We start from the raw sequence: 14073 nt of genomic DNA, 5'->3' as shown, positions 1-14073 counted from the left end.
AAAAAGCTAGAGGATGAAACGCATTTTTCAGTACTGAAAATGCGCAGCAGCAAGATTCAGCTGCATCGGATTCGGAAACAATGACCTACCTACTGAGCACGGGTCTCTTCCCAGAGTGAGAAGGGCTCCATCGGTAAGCTCCAGGGTAAGGATTGGGAGACTTCACACTGCACCTTTTTTTATAAAGAATATTAGCCATGTTAAATGACTAATATCCCCCTTTCCTCTCCAATTAAGCGTAAAGCTTGTGCTAGGAGTAGGTACGACAATAGTGCAACGGGCGGGGTTCGAACCTCGACCTTTCGGTTTTCAGTCCACTCCTTCACCCGTTGAGCTATTGAGGCTCTAAACCTTACCTTACCTTTGAAAACATTATGGAAAACTTTCAAGCAAGCAGGGGTCTTAGTATTTAATATCATCTACATCGCTTAAAGTAGTAATGTTTCAATATTCATAGATATTCAGTTATCTAACTCGCACACAACTCCGAAAACTTAGAGACGCGTGCCCGTGATCAAACCCCGCATCCTCGAATTAAAGGCTAAGGCCAACCTCTTAACTACTAAGATATACGCCGCTTTTATATTTGCTTACGCAAGCAGTTTCACGGCGCACCCGTTAGGTTGGTACTGCTGAGTTCACTCGATTTTCGGTACTGAAAATGCACCACTTGCGCTCTTCGCCTCTTAGCCCCGCCGCACATGCTCACACTCGCACTTGTTCACGATACTGCGTACCTGCACTGACACGTGCGAGCAAATGCCGAGTTTGGTACTGTGCCATAGGTTATAAATACGACCACTCGCACGCGGCTCGTGAAGACCAATCCGAGTGGGTGCATGTGCGGCGGGCTTACGGCTTTTGCAACCATGTGCGATCACCTTTATGAAGCCATTTGGATACCGGCGTTTTCGCCCTTTAGGTGACGTGTTCGTTCCAAGACCTTTGTACTAAAAAGTGATGTTCTCTTTTATTACGCCATATAATATGATGATTGTTTATATTTTATTAACAAGGCCCATAACCGTCTGGATTCAGGTCCTTATACGATTTTATGACGGGATAATAATTATATTACTATTATTATGTATTTTATAAATTAACGGCTCAAGAAATGAATTAAGTTTCTTTTATCGTGATAATATTACAAGAGGTATTACAAGATTTAAAAAAAAAGAATTCTTTTTCCGTTATGTGGCTAGTGACTACGAATATCTTTTTACAAAAATGGCATACACCTAATCATAATATAGTAATATACTGTGTCTATCTGTCAGGTCTCAAAAAATGACTTTCAAAATAAATGCAGGCCCCGGCGAGATTCGAACTCGCGATCTCCTGTTTACTAGACAGGCGCTTTAACCAACTAAGCCACGGCGCCGGTGGTCAGATCGGCGAAAATTGTCACTTCACCAAGAAAGTAGAAACTATCGCATCGTGGCGTGCGGAAACTTGCATGTCTGAGAGTTCAATAGCTAATGTTCTCGAAGCTGTGTGAGGTCTATGCCAATCCGAACTTGGCCAGCGTGGTGGACCTTCTGAAAGGGGACTCGTTCTCAGTAGTGATGATGATAATGACGAATCATATAACTAGTTACTACTGCTACCCTATCTAGGTAGGTTTTGTATTTTTATCACTTAATAATTTTCTAACACTCGACGATTATTTTAATAGTTCGTTATTTTAAAAAGATAACACTTTTCCTTGAGTCATTAGCCCACTTAAACGAAACTTTAACTTGTATAAGATAAGAAAATTACCTACCTAACTCAGAAAATAACCTATAGATAAACTAATATATATACTTATCTACATACTTACATATTCTTTGCATAATTATTATTGCTTATTTTAGCTTTTGCCCGCGATATTGTCCGGGTGATATAATATTGTATAGATTGATGACATTACAATATCACTAAAACCAGGCCGTTAAATTGTAAGAAATGAAGTCGATTGACAATCTACCGTTTAATTATAATATCACTAGTGAAATTGTAATATCACGGCTTTGACAATATACCTGCGACATATATATTGAGAACACGTCATGTTACACCTTAAAATCTTTTTATATAAGTAGGTACATATTCCTTCGCTTAAGTTTATTTGGCGATTGAAAACAAATAACAATAATTATTATCAACAGGAACTTTCAAAAAAGTTTGAAAAGAAAATTATACTTTGGTACCTAATTTTACGACATAATTTATCTTAGAGTGTTTTGTTCACAAAGAACAGAAATTACGTATTAACTAATTTCTGAAATTGCCCTTTTACACGCAATCCGCCAGTTAAATAGGACTTAATAGTTCTTTGTCTTTACCGAATAAATTAAATTTGCTTGCTGTACTTTTGCGTTTGCAAAATAATGCAAAATAATTTAATTTTATTCATGTATTACGATACTCGGTAACTAAAAACCTCATTAATACAATAAGTTACAATAATTACATGATTGAGTACTTTTTCTCGTCATACTTAGGTAGATACTACAATAACTAACAACAAAAGTTTGACATGTCTATAGTTTTTTCTCAATTTCGTACAATAATTTCTAAATTACAACTGCTTAGAAAACTTATAGTTTTCTAAGCAGATCATTCATCAGATCGAGAATACCGATGAACATAATAGGAATATTTTTATTAGGTAGGTACATATACTTACCTAATAATAAACTCTAATCTAACCCACAATGAGAGGCCTAGTACTTAGTAGTAGAGAGAGAGCCCGCGAGGGCCAGACCTTCGTTATTTTATAAAAGCTGAAAGTTTCTCTGCACATTGTCCCCAAACTGGGATAACAGGTACCTAACAAAAGTAAAAAAAATGTTATGTCAAAGTATAAAGTAAATTTTTTATTATTATTTTCTCCGGAATAGTAGGTATGTATTGCCGAAAACTTAATATCGTGGCAAGCAGGGACCGCCTTCGTTCTCTTGTCTTACATCGAATCTTATCCTTTAGAGAAACTCTTAACATCTCTAGCTCTCTCTCTGTCTCTCTCTCTCTCTCTCGCTCTCGTTATTTCTCTCCTTTAAATTGGTGAATAAAACTTTGTCAGGTGATAATCTTTTTCTAAATATATTTATAAAAGGAAAAGGCGACTGACTGACTGACTGACTGATCGGGCTGAAATTTGGCATGCAGATAGCTATTATGACATAGGCATCTGTTAAGAAAGAATTTTTGAAAATTCAACCCCTAAGGGTGAAATAGGGGTTTGAAATTTGTGAAGTCCACGCGGACGAAGTCGCGAGCATAAGGTAGTTTTACATAAAAATAATAATTAAAAAATTAGTTCCATTAACCAATGAATTAGCAATAAAACAAGCACGATAAGTAGAGTCGTTTACCCAAGCTTTCCCTAACACAATCAACTAAAGTTGCGTGTGTCCCACCATTAGGCGGCGTCGTAGCGGGCGCCCCCAGGATGTTATCTTATCATCTTTGAACGCGCTACGTGATGTCTCACTTTGTGTGATAGTGCGTGTCTCGTGCGTAATCGGTAATCATGTGATAAATGATTTGGGGTTTTTTCTTTTATGTGCAGTAGCTACTTTGTGGCTAGATTTTGTCACTGCTATCTTACGATGTGATGTCTCACTTTGACACTTTGTGCGCGATTGCCGTAGAATGATAACATAGCATAAAAGTCGGCCCACGCCCGTAATTCGGTACCCTCATTCCGCACATTGTCTTGATTACGTGACTTTTGAGTCCACCAATCACAACAAAGCATTCTCCCCTGTCCCCCACCAACATTTTAAGATTTTGTTTTCATGTAAAACCTTGTATAGGCATACCTACTCTTGAGGTTGAATTATCTATGGCCTAATATAATGATTTGGAATTTTTATGGTTCCGTACCTCAAAAGGAAAAAAGGAACCCTTATAGGATCACTTTGTTGTCTGTCTGTCCGCCTGTCCGTCGTCTTGGCTGTCAAGTAGACCGGGTACTTCCCGTGGACCTAGAATCATAAAATTTGGCAGGTAGGTAGATCTTATAACACAAATAATGAAAAAAGTCCGAAAACCGTGAATTTGTGATCACATCGCAAAAAATTATGTTCATGAAAAAATTAATGTAAATTAATATACATGTAAAGCACGTATAGATGAGTCTGTCTTTAACTTGCAGTATTTCGACAGAAAAGTTCTAGGTATATCTTGAGCAATGGTATGTACGGAACCTCTCGTGTGCGAGTTAAGATTTCGAATCTACGCTACTCAGCCATCACTGCATCATTTGCCAGTCATTTAATATTAAAGTAAAAAAATCAATTTATTATAAGGTCGTTTGTTGTCGGGTAATTTGGCGCCAAGCGAGCGCGCTTCCTGTCGTCGCTAGGTATAACAATTTACACCTCTCGCGGATGTGGACCGTTTTACCGATTTCTTTGTATTTCGGCACCATTATATTGTCACGATTCACGGAGTAGAACATCGGAACCAAGCAAAGCTGTAGGGCTATTTTGAGCGTTCCGATCGTTCACTCGCTAAGAGGAGTTTATTCGTAGCGCGATCCAAACGAACGTAGTTTGGTTCTCATTTGAATATCTCCAGCGCTCTCCACATTTGTATGGGGAGCGCTGCGATAGCGAGTGCAATAGGGAAAATAATTGTCCTAAAGTCTGCATAAACTAAGTATAGAAATGCGTCTTAGATCCAGTTCCACACGGTTATAGTCTTAAACAGCGGTTAAAGTCTTAACAGGTGGTTAAAGTTACGTTATTATTAATGTTAAACTTTAAACTTGGACCGTCATTAAAAAAATAGATAGGTAGGTACACAGTCAAGTCAGAATTTGCTAACTTTGGACCAATTGACTTTTAAATTTTAATCGAAAATAAAATAAAGTGTTATTTCGTTGTTTCGTAGTGTACGTTGTTCAGATGGTACGGAACTCTTACGGAGTCCGACTCGCACTTGAGCGGTTTTTATGGGTGGTCAATTCAACGGTATCCGTAATATAACTTTAACCGCCTGTCATGCAACTGGACAAAAAAGAAAAATCTCTTACCACTTATAACCTTCAATAAAATTTGACTGTCTGAATGTACTCGTAGGTACCTACCAAATAAGCGTTGTTCGCCCAGAATTATTTTTATTATCTTTTGTGGCCATTTTGTGTCATTTTACTTAACCTATTATCGACATAAGACCGCTGGGCCCACATTACTAAAAACATTTACAAAAGTATCCAAAAATTAACATTGAAACAAAAATCATTACGTTTTGAAGTTTAGTGATGCGCAACAAGGTGCAATATCGATTGTAGATAAAAAAGGTAGATTCAAATTATAGCATTGTGGCATCGCACAAAATGTTATTGTAATAACTTATAATAAACAGACCCGATCGTTTACTCAATTTCCTAATGTGTGGATACCCATTGATCGGACGTGAGTTTTACTCAAATTGCTTTGGTAGTCGTTATAAAGGCTATGCCGCTGGTTGTAACAATGTAGCCGTAGAATATAAAATTATAATGATAATTGAGTACCTACTTACACATTATATAGGAGAATAAATAGGTAATTTTTGTAAAAAATTTATGATTTAAAAAGAACAGGTTTTAAGCGCGTACAACTTATATTTAAAATTATCGTATCTTTATATAGTTTAAAACTATATTCCGCACTATTAGTACCTTGTTTCTCCAATTTCCTCGACATCGATACATATCAACATCATTTTCAATCAAATATTAGAGTTATTGAAAGAAACACGTACGTATCATACGGCAACACGATACGATTTGAAATTGAAATCGAAAATCGCAACGTGAAATGAGAGTACAGCCTACGTGCCGCTATTTAGCACCCAAACGGAGCAAGCGCAAATTGGAAATCAAAACAACCATCCACGATCAAGACTAATCGAATCTTTAACGTCGTGATCGATAACATACCATCTGAGTATCGAAATCACGATTATTTGCGTACAGTGCGTCACATCGATACTTTTACTGGCACCACTATAACGTGTTTCGTTTTTCGTAAAATGAACCGTATGTTCTAGTAATAGAGCCTTATTTTATTCGTTTCGTTCGGATAGTCATGAGCCGCAAAGAGATGCTATAATACTAGAGGTGGGGATTTTTGTTGGCTCAAACTTGACTGGTGAACAAGAGGACCAGTTGCACCTGCGATAAATTGAAATTCTACGATTGGTTAAGTAGGGGACTCAAGTCTGTTATTTTTCAAGTTAAGTAGGTATATTGTAAATAGTATTTGGGCTCCCCGTCTAGAATGAAGAAGAAGGTATGGTTTCAGGATTTTTGAAAATTCCATACCACCATCGTTTTCAAAAACACCGGAGCTAAATAATATATTTATTAGGTAGTTCCATTACGTCTCAGAAAACTTTTAGACGCTAGTCGTGGCATGCGCATAGTTTTTTTTTAAGAATATTTGCCATGTATTAGCGTCAGGCTTGTGCTAGGAGTAGGTATGACAATAGTGCAACGGGCGGCGTTTGAACCGTCCGTCGTCGCGTGTCGATCGACCTTTCGGTTTTCAGTCCACTCCTTTACCGGTTAAGCTATTGAGGCTCTAAGTTTGAAGCAATGGCGGGCATAAGTTAGAAGGTACCTAATTTCACTAGCGAATGCCCACGACTTCAACCGGGTTGAATTTAGAATTTTAAAAACTAGTGGGAACTCTTTAGGAACGGGAATCTCTCTAGGAACGGGATTTTCCGGGATAAAAAGTAGCCTGTCATGTCGTCTTTAATTACCTGAAGACACACCAACAAACACACTTTAAATGCGGTACTGCAAAAGTCCTGTATAAGTCCCGCAAATTGCTAATGCGCGTGGCCGCCACTTTAGTGACGTCACTACTAGAGTGAAGTTTCGAACTGATGGTATATTTTTATTTCGGCTGACGTCAAAATGACGTCATTTCGATGTTAATGAGACATGGTTCCAGCGCAATAGCAATTTGCGGAACTTATATATGAGGTTTGCATCTCTATATAGTCAGTCGCTCAGTGGCCTCAATCGACGATATCGACTTTGTTGCTCGTTGTAAGGAGTTGTCGAGTGCACCTATTTCTTTGGATTATATTAAATTATAGCTAGGAGTGAAAATCGTCCCGTAATGTGTTGGCAGGCCCAGCGCGCGGCGTGGGATTGCGCGAAGGTATAATTTGCCTCGATTTGTTCGACGCGAACGCATGAATGCCGATAATGGGCCGTAATCCTTGAATTAGTGTTACTTTTTTATGTCTTCTTGAAATCAATCACCTTTGTATTTGTTGAATGGGTCTAAATCTAACGTATTTTCCTTAGTTATCTACCTTAAAAATATATGCGTATGAGCGTAGGTTTATAGATCTTCTGAGACAAACTAATCTTTGGCCACAAGGAGATGGGCTACTTTTTACTCGCTTCCTGAAAATAGAAAATTTAATAAAACATAATAATATTATTTTCCACGCAGATAAATTTTAGGTAGGTACCAACAAGCTAGGTACCTACCTATATGAACAGAGACGACTGTACCTAGTACCTACTCATTTCTGATTATAAATAAGTACCGCCTAGATTGCATGAAGAGAGCTTCAGGAAGAGGTCTTTTCAGTTCTCAGACTATCAAATACCAATAATGAACAATCCAAGAGGTAGGTAATAGGTATCATAGAAAATATTAGAGCAGGAATAGAGGAAAAAGTGTTCTTCCCGTCCTCACCTATGGTGCTGAAACGTGGACGCTGACAAACGGCCTTGTTCACAAATTCAAAGTCGCTCAGCGAGCTATGGAGAGGGCTATGTTAGGAGTTTCCCTGAGGGATAAGATCCGAAATGACGAGATCCGCAGGAGAACCAGGGTCACTGACATAGCCCAAACTATTAGCAAGCTGAAGTGGCAGTGGGCAGGTCATGCCTGTCGTAAAGGCGATGGCCGTTGGAGCCGGAAAGCCCTTGAGTGGAGACCGCGTTTAAGCAAGCGTAGTGTGGGACGCCCTCCAGCACGATGGACCGACGATATAAAGAGGCTGGTGGGAAGTGGCTGGATGAGGAAGGTTGAGGACCGGGTGTGGTGGCGCTCTTTAGGGAAGGCCTATGTCCAACAGTGGACGTCCACAGGCTGATGATGATGATGATGATGAGAGGAAAAAGGGTGTATTTCCACATTGACTATGTCACAGTTTCATGCCAGTGTCACCGTAATTTGTTTTATCTACATAATTTCGTTAATGCAAGCTCATCTAATCCATTTTCCACGGAGACGGTTGGGCCGAGCATTAGCATCTGTTAAAACCACATTACGGCCGCACGCTCGCTGCCTCGCTTACAACCTTAATGTTATGAAGTTTCCATCATTAAATTTATTGTGGGAAATGTAGAACGACCTTTTGGAAGAAGGGGTTCTTCACGTTTATGAAGAAGTTTCTCGATATTCTTGTTGACAATACGTTATACGTTTACGGTGCGTTTACGAGTTTGAAATTAGCTTATTTGAATAATTAATTAGATATTAGCATAGATTATAACTTCTCTAATCTGTGGATATTAGTGTAGGTACCTAGTGTACCTCATACACGGAATAGGGAATCAGTTAAGTGAGCTACCTAAGTAGGAACGTAGCAGAAAGTAGGTACCTAATGTACAGTGGCGTGCACAGGGTTTGAAACCAGGGTAGGCATTAGTTAGGTAGGAACCTGTTTACTGGCAGGTCATTATGTGCATGTGAAAAATATGCATTGAGCTATTACAACTGGGGTAAGCAGTGCATTTATGCCTCTATGACCTGCACGCCACTGCTAATGTACCTACATACCTACATCGGCCTTTAGATGACATTTCGGCTTTGTAGAGCGTTGTCTCTGTCACTCATACCTATATGACGTTTTGTCGGTCTCAACGACAGAGACAATGCTCTACAAATCTCCTTTTATAGGCCGATGTACATTATACTGTGCTCGTACTAGGATAGACTTAAACCTTTTTGGGGATATGGATGCTAACTTTGTACTACGATCTTAGCAGACTGTAATGGGTATCTAAAACCGAAATGCATTATAACATAAATGTACCTAAAGGAAAGGATTTAGTAATTTTTAAGACCCATACTCCCAAAATAGAGGGTAAACTTAGTTAAGTATATCGGAGGAAAAATCTTTGGAGTTCACGGGTTTTTCAAAAGCAGTTGAGACAACATAGTGCTATATTTTTATATGACCGGACCCAGTGACGTGCACAGGGATTGAAGCCAGGGTAGGCACTAGTTAAGTAGGAGCCTGTTTACTGGCAGGTCATTATGAAAAATATGCATTGAGCTATTCAACTGCGGTAAGCAGTGCATTTATGCCTCTATGACCTGCACGCCACTGACCGGACCATAATTTCCTTATCTGATCCAAATAAACATGGAACTTACACCATATTTAGGTAGATTGCACCTAATTCGTGAATTTCTCCACTACCCTATAAAGATTTTCTTCAGGTTTTTATAATAGTCATGCGGAACTCTAAACAATTTATGAAAAAAACAACCTGGAGTTGGCACAACTAATGTTAGTGTAATGAGCTCTTATCTAAATAATTAAAAGTCGATTTGGTGCGCTTTCTGCCTTCACGATAATCTTTGTGGGTACATCTACCGCCACACCACAGTGACATGGCTAACTGGGCGAATCCTTATTTAGGCAGTGATTAATGACATTATGACAGGTATGCGTCATGTGAGGATGTCATTAATTGGGTGAAAACCATGTGAAAACGGTCAAACTACGACGAATATCCATACTAATATTATAAATACGAAAGTGTGTCTGTCTGTCTATCTGTCTGCCCGTCTGCTAGCCTTTTACGGCCCATCCATTCAACCGATTTTGACGAAATTAGGTACAACGATAGTGCATCCCGAGGAAGGATATAACAAAGGTTAATTTTTATCCCGGAAAATCAAGGAGTTCGCGGGTATCACCTAGTTTTTAATAATTTATCAGTAGTGTGACGTTGTAAATTTTGAACTACTAACTAGCGTTTCGTTTTTAATAAAAATCAATTTTGTTCAAAGTATGTTGGTGCCACCTAGCATCAAGGTGCAGAACTACGCGTGGGTCGATGTTCAGAGTTCATTCGAGCCACAATAGATGGCGTTTGCTTCGTTGTCAATTGTCGTAAAAATAAAACAAAATAATTAAATAAAACCATAATATCATTTGTTTATTGTTAAGTCATTAACAAAACGGTTCTTATAATATATCCTTAGGTTCCGCAAATATTCAAAAATGAATTGGCTTCATGATCAAACTAAATGAGAGCGGCCACACTCGGGTTGCGTCTGGCAACACCGATTGGTGAGATTTAGAATTTTTCTGGAGTCAACATGTGAAGACGAATTTTTTCGTTCCAGGAAAATCTCATTCTTTTTCGCCCATGGCTTCGCCTGGGAAAATACAATAGTTATAAATTTAGTCATCCTAACGTATTTCAATGTTTCATCAATTATGTTCCAGTTATTTTACCTTCCCAAATAAATGAGGATAATGGGTTGTGGGTGGACTCCTGAAAACCATTGGTGGCCAGGAGTTCAATAGGGTTTCCGTTTGCGTTTCCGTTTTTAGTTTTCGGTTTTCGTATTTATTTCTTTTGCACATTCACGTTGGCAACTTAATTCTATGGAATAGATTTGGTGAAAATCTTTGTAATGAAACATTTCGGTTGTGAAGAATCAAGTTAAATTGAGTTTTGGATCTTGGCCGATGCCGTCCAGCTACATTGCAGTCTTCGCACCTACAAGTAAGCAAATGTTTGTATCCTGGAACAGTTTAGTGAACCTTCTTAGTGTATGTGTACAGTAAGAACCCTGTCTTTACTACTGAGCTTTTTATTTTGAAACAATTTTATGAATTTTACTGTGTCATTGTCTATTCCATGCCAATGGCATCTTAAATTTAAAACATAGATTTTATGTACTATCTACCTAAGGCATTCTAATGTATCTAAATTAAGTCTTGGCATTAAGCTAGAATAACTAAGCATTATTAGCCATCACTATGTATTAAGCGACCCCGGTAAAAGTTACATTAAAAACAATTTTGCCTAACATCTAGCAAATTTCATTTATAACACCTCATATACATTACAAGGGAGTCGACGGCTAGCTTCTATTCTTTACTAGGTAGATAGATCAAGTAAATTATTTTTTTTTCCTCTAATCTTTGTAAGGTGGTAGATTATTCCGTATCCGGGTATATTTCTATTCCGCCCAATTTACCACCCTTACAAATGGCGCCCGAACGTTTTTTTATATAGTTATTTCAGTATATTTTGAGAAATTTTGTGAATTTTATGAAATGTACTCCGCTGATTGTACAATTTTCTAAGTAGTGACACATTGCAAAGAGCACTAAGCTGTTTTTTATGGTTAACTAACTAAATAATAACTATAAGTTAGAAATTTTGTTTGATAGTTTAAGTAATTTTCTGAGTATAGTCCAACAGTGGTTTTTTCTTATTTAATTAACACATTATAAATGGTGTTTATGCCGTTCAATTATGTTATTTGACTTACCTTGGAGGTGTATAAGTGAATGTTTGCCTTCAGTTTAGTAATAAACATTGCTTAACTGAGTTGTTGTTGGGTATTGCTTTCAATAGTAAGTACATCTTATGTTTGAAAATTCCGGTAACTTAGTATAATTAAAGTTTTGAAACGCTATGTGCCGTTAACTAGTTACACACATACATTTATAAATACTAAGAGTTACAACTTGTGAAACTAAATATATAAACTATATTCAGAGATTACATTAAGTTCAAGTATGAAGTTATGAACAATTTTTTTTCAGTGACTTGATACTTCATTATTTTGTTGAAATTTTGTTTAGAGCTGTGTTAAGGTTATGATAAAAGCTACTTCACACACAAAACATGTTAAGTTTAATTGAATGCTGGTAGTTTAAAGTGACATTTAGAAACAGATTTTGTTGTATTTTAGGTTATGTGTTAAAAGTGTAAAGTAACAGCCATCAAACCATTGCACAATCTCTTTGTTTTTTTTGAAAGATAATATGCTAGTCAGAGTTCATTGCAACTTTGTTGCCTGTTTACTTTTGTAATTGTAAAGGTTGTAACACACTGTGTACTCATAAAGGTGATACTGCACCTTACAATCATTTATTCAATTTTGGGAAGTTTTATTTTGTTATATTTTGTTTACTATAGTAATAATATGTGCTTGTATTATTAACAATATTTTGGAATAGGAACATAATTGATAAAATAGGTTAGGATAGACTTAAGAATATTGTTTTTGTTGTGTATTTTGCTTGTGTATATTTAATAGTTTAAATAACTTCTTTTGTGTTTGTGTTTAACCAATTTGTATAAGGCTAAACATAGACAGTTACACAAGCTCGATATTTTGTTAAATGTGTTTTGACTTAACACAATGGAACAGACTTTTGCCCAGTTTCATTCACTTTTGAAGGACGAATTGTGTTATGAGGTATCCATTCGTTCCGAAACTCCAGCACCTACAGTGCTAGGTTTAAAGAAACAGTTAAAACAATTAATTCAGGAAATTCCTTCTGAATCAATTTTAGAGACAGATTTCTCTTCTGAAAGTGAGTTAGGGGTTATTACTAAAAAACTTCAAGACTTAGAAGATTTATTAAAAAAGTGTTCTGACACTAAAGATAGACATGCCCTCTGTAGGTCTAAAGCTTTAGCTTCACATTTGTACTTTAGAATTTTGAGAATACAGTGTTCCGAACTCTGCTTAATAAGTAGGAAGAGTGAATTACATACAAAGTTGCAGAGTTTGATTTCCAGATTAGATGCTGACAATGAGTCGTCTCACGACGAATCACTGGATTCCGAGAGTACCGCCGTTGACTGCACTGGTGATAAAAATGTGGCCAAGTGGAAGTTAAATTTCAACGGACAGGGTGATCCGCGCAGTTTCATCGAACGCGTTGAGGAATATAAAAGATCTTATGGCGTTTCAGATGGAAAATTATTTGTTTCTGCATTTCATCTTTTTACAGGCCGAGCATTGTTATGGTACAGAGGCAACAAATGTCAAGTTTCGTCTTGGTCAGAATTGAAAACTTTATTTTTAGAGGAATTTGATGCAGTAGATTATGACTACAGGTTGCTAGGTGAAATTCGAGCAAGAACACAAGGCTCTGAAGAACCTGTGTCTATCTATTTCGCTGTAATGTTTGGCATGTTTTCAAGGTTGTCAACACCACTTTCCGAAGAACAAAAGTTACAAATTTTATTACATAATATTCGCCCTTTTTACTCAGAACAATTAGCTCTTGTTGACATTAAGTCTGTCGCAATGTTGAAGGAAAAGTGTCGCAAACTAGAGGCTGCGAGGCAGCGTTCCGCCTTATTTTCTGAGCCTACTAACAGTAAGGCAACTTTAAGTTCAGAGTTTGCTTACAAACAAGTGACAAAACAGATAAACACACTTTCAGTCACACCTGCACCTAAGGTTGATACAAGTAAAGGCACTGATTTTACGAAAACAAATAAACAACTATGTTACAAGTGCGGCAAGGGTAACCATTCCTTTAAATTTTGCAGGACAGTTCCGAAATTTATTAGATGTTTTTCGTGTGGACGTCAGAACTTTACAGTAAAGACATGTCCAAGTTGTAGTAAAAAGGCGATTAGTAAACCCGCTCCGGACAAAAATTCAAAAAACTAATTAGTAAGAACTGTGCAGAGACACAAGTAAATAACTTGGTCATTAACAACAAAACATCCCTTTTACCTGACACAGTTCTGTATTCAGTGGATAAACGAGACTTTAGGCCATATTTAAAGGTTTTTGTTGACGGTTTTGAGATTACAGGTTTACTAGATTCCGGTGCTTGCGCGTCAATTTTGGGTAACCAGGCGCACAAGGTTTTTTTGAGATTCGGTTATAAATTGCATAGCAGTATTGATACCACATTTTCAGTGGCAAATGGAGACAAACTTGATTGCATGGGTTATATGTTTATTCCGATTACTTATAATTCCGTAACTCACATAATAAAATTTTTTGTAGTACCCTCTATAATAGCGGATGTTATTTTTGGCTGTGACTTTTGGAA

General features: G+C 37.4%; 1 non-coding gene across 1 annotated transcript; it reads right to left on the bottom strand.

Moving 5' to 3' along the window:
* Positions 1–1307: 1307 nt before the first annotated feature.
* Positions 1308–1381, bottom strand: TRNAT-AGU (transfer RNA threonine (anticodon AGU)). Its single transcript has one exon. It is a non-coding gene; the product is annotated as a tRNA-Thr (tRNA).
* Between the last annotated feature and the right edge of the window lie 12692 nt (positions 1382–14073).

Source organism: Maniola hyperantus, chromosome 1 (genome assembly GCF_902806685.2).
Source record: "Maniola hyperantus chromosome 1, iAphHyp1.2, whole genome shotgun sequence".
NCBI lineage: Eukaryota > Metazoa > Arthropoda > Insecta > Lepidoptera > Nymphalidae > Maniola > Maniola hyperantus.
The sequence above is the reverse complement of the archived record's forward strand: the minus strand, read 5'-3'. Positions and strand labels throughout refer to the sequence as shown.